Source organism: Clytia hemisphaerica, unplaced genomic scaffold (genome assembly GCF_902728285.1).
Source record: "Clytia hemisphaerica strain Z4C2 unplaced genomic scaffold, Clytia hemisphaerica genome assembly, whole genome shotgun sequence".
In the NCBI taxonomy this organism is placed as follows: domain Eukaryota; kingdom Metazoa; phylum Cnidaria; class Hydrozoa; order Leptothecata; family Clytiidae; genus Clytia; species Clytia hemisphaerica.
In genome coordinates this window covers 5705-9154 of record NW_027104496.1, presented here as the reverse complement: position 1 = coordinate 9154, position 3450 = coordinate 5705, and positions in this window count along the sequence as shown.

The following is a 3450-nucleotide window of genomic DNA, read 5'->3' as shown; positions in this document are numbered from 1 at the left end:
TAATCGTGGGTGACATAATGTTCAACTATCACATCAGTTGAAATTATAAGCATTTATTTTTCTCTACACTAAATTTATATTTTCGTTGCTTGTCTATTGTCGGTTTGGTTTTTAATTTTAAAAATTCTTTTTCATTTTTGTTGAGTTTGTTTTGTTGCTGTGCTGATCTTTCGGTTTGCGTTTGTCCTTGTCACGTTGAGTTGGTGATATGTGTTTTATTTTGGTTTGAATGTTTTTGACTTTTAGCTTAACATGCGTTGTTTTTCACATATGGAGAGCACATCTAAGCTATGATTTCACTCACGCACTTGCATTTTTCTTAGTCTACCCTCAAATACATCATAACACGTTAAACGTATTGGGGATAGCCCTTACTAACATTTGATATTAAGGGGTAAACAGGTCTAATTTTTGTCAAGTGAACAGCGAAAACATAAAACGAGTTGTTGGTCTGAATATCGCATTTATCATTACATAAGCATACTTAAGGGATCTTCTCAAAAATAAATTCGCTTAAATAATCGAAGTACTTCGATTATTTAACAATCGAAATTCGATTATTTAGTCACCTCAGTTCGATTATTTAGTCCCCTCAGTTCGATTATTTAGTCCCCTCGGTTCGACTATTTAATCTTATTATTCAATTAATTAATCCTTTTGATTCCAAAATATAATCGAATTTTTTCCAAAACATATTCGAATATCGGTTATTTTTTCTTACGTAGATCGAAAAAAGCCTTTGTCTACTGTGGATTTGAAAGACAAGAAAAAATATTTTCAAAAAGCCCTAGTCAAATCAACCAATGACTGCATAATTCTTCTTACCTTTAAGGATTTTTGATCTACTAAGGGGCATCATAAATTATGAAATGATAGAATAATACTTTTGTGAATCACATTATCGCATCATCTTTAAGTTTCTTAATGTTTGGATAACAATTCCACGATCTCTCCACGATAAAGTACTTCTATCTTTTTCTATCTTTTTAATTTCTACACACTTTCCTCTGTTATCAACCTCTCAACACAGTTGCTTCTTATGTCTTTGTTATTGTTTTTCGATTCGAGAATAGCACTCCATCGTTGTGTTCATGTTCAAATCAAAAAAAAAAGATAAAAGGATAAAAGGGAGAGGGCTCACAAGATCAAGAATACGTCATTACGTCATATAAAAGCAGGAAAAAAACATTCTTTTGCTCTATTGTTCTGTTCGCAAACGTCAATCATGGCGTTTTGATTGGTCAATGCAACATTTTTTTCTTACAAGTTACGTCATGCTCTATTATTCTGTTTGCAAAAATGGATTCGAATTTTACATGCAGGTTTTTTTAATGGCTAGATAAGAGATCGAATCATCGCACAGAATTGATGCTGCACTTTTTTTTTGTCATCTAAAAAATGAAGTCGTTGCATTTGTTTTTCGCGCGCGAGTTCTATTTTCTGCTTCTGCAAATCAAATTGCGTCACGCATTCGAAAGATTCGAAAATGTTGCAATCAAAACATTGAATTCATTCAGTCATTTGTGAGTTTGGTTTTGAGAAGAAAACATTTTCTGAAAATTAAACCTAAAATATTGTGATCTTATTCTTATTTTGAAAAGACTTTGAAAACAGAAAGTTATAGATTTATTACATTGATATGGTTGTAAGAGGTATGTATGTATGGAAATGGAATGCTTTGTTTGCTTCAGTTTTCACTACAGACTTTCCTCCCCTCGAAATTCAGTTTTCGATGGGAGCCTTTATTTATCTAAACTTTGATTTTATTAATGGTGAATTTTTGGATATCAAAAACTCCCAAGGATAACCAGTAAGTTTTATTTATTTTGGAGGTAAAAAATGCTAAAGAGAATGAGTAGATATGTGTCGGTGATTTGTAAAATAAAGGGATTTCTTTTTCGAAATTGCGCTTCCATTGAAACGTGAAGTTAAAATTGACGTTACAGCATTTGAAAAAAGATATAACTTCAAGGCAATGAAAAATCGATGAAAATTGGATTACAACCTGTACTTTTTTATATATCATTTTTTAGCATTTTTTATCCTCTTTCACTTGCGATGGGTGGGAAAATTGTCCAAAACAAACAGCCGAATTTAACCGAAAACCATTTTACCGAAATTCGGTATTTTTGAGAGGATCCCTAAGATATAAGCGAAAAAGGATTAATTAATCGAATACAAGGATTAAATAATCGAATAAAGGAGATTAAATAATCGAATATAGGAGATTAAATAGTCGAAGCTATTCGACTAAACGACGGCAGCTATTCGATTAAATAGTCGAATCATTAATCGAACTTAATAATCGAAAATCGATTATATTTTTGAGAAGATCCCTAAAGTAGTAAATACAGTGAATTTTTAAACAATTTAGCCAGCATAGCGAGAACAAAGCCAACCCCTGGGGATATTTTATGAAGTTTTGAAAGAAAATACGAAAAACAGGGAAACTAAATTGGAGGAAGTAATTTTATGGCATTATCGATGAAAAACCCGATCGGGAAAATGTTCAATCGGCATTCCGTCTCGTCGAGGAAAAGAACAGGGAATTGGTTATTGAATAAATGTCCATTGGAGAAATTGCCATCGAGGGGTCCTATGGGAAATGTCGGTCGCGGAAAAAAACTGTAAAGAAAACAATTATTCATGCTGATTCATGTTAAGAATTTTTCTTTCGTCAAGAAAATGTGAAAATCAATTTCACATAAGTTTAAAAGTAAAGATAATACTCGGGTAAGTTATGGCATGTCTCAAAAACTGAAAATTACCATAATTTTTAGATCGCATTAGTCGACAGAAAATGACCAAACAATTGACTGAACATGAAGGGTACTATGATGTAGTTTCTAACCTGATGTGTAACCTAATTGTTTTTTCGCTGATTTTCGTGAAAAACCGCAAAAACTGATTATTACGTAATAATCGATGACGTCATCAAAACTAAAAATTGAATTTCTCAAGAATGGTTTATCCAATTGTCTTCAAACTTTCACCAAAGATGTATCGTACTATAGTCGATCATTTGATAAAAAGATCTTTTCGAAAGTTTGATGACGTCAGCAGAAAATAGCATTTTTCGTTTTTCACTAATTTCTGCTGACGTCATCAAAATTTCGAAATAATTTTTTTTTCAAATGATCGAGTTTAGTAGGATACATCTTTGGTGAAAGTTTGAAGACAATTGGATAAACCATTCTTGAGAAATTCAATTTTTAGTTTTGATGACGTCATCGATTATTACGTAATAATCAGTTTTTGCGGTTTTTCACGAAAATCAGCGAAAAAACAATTAGGTTACACATCAGGTTAGAAACTACATCATAGTACCCTTCATGTTCAGTCATTTGTTTCGTCATTTTCTGTCGACTAATGCGATCTAAAAATTATGGTAATTTTAAGACATGCCATAACTTACCCGAGTAGTAAAAATAATGATAATGTCAGGTCCGT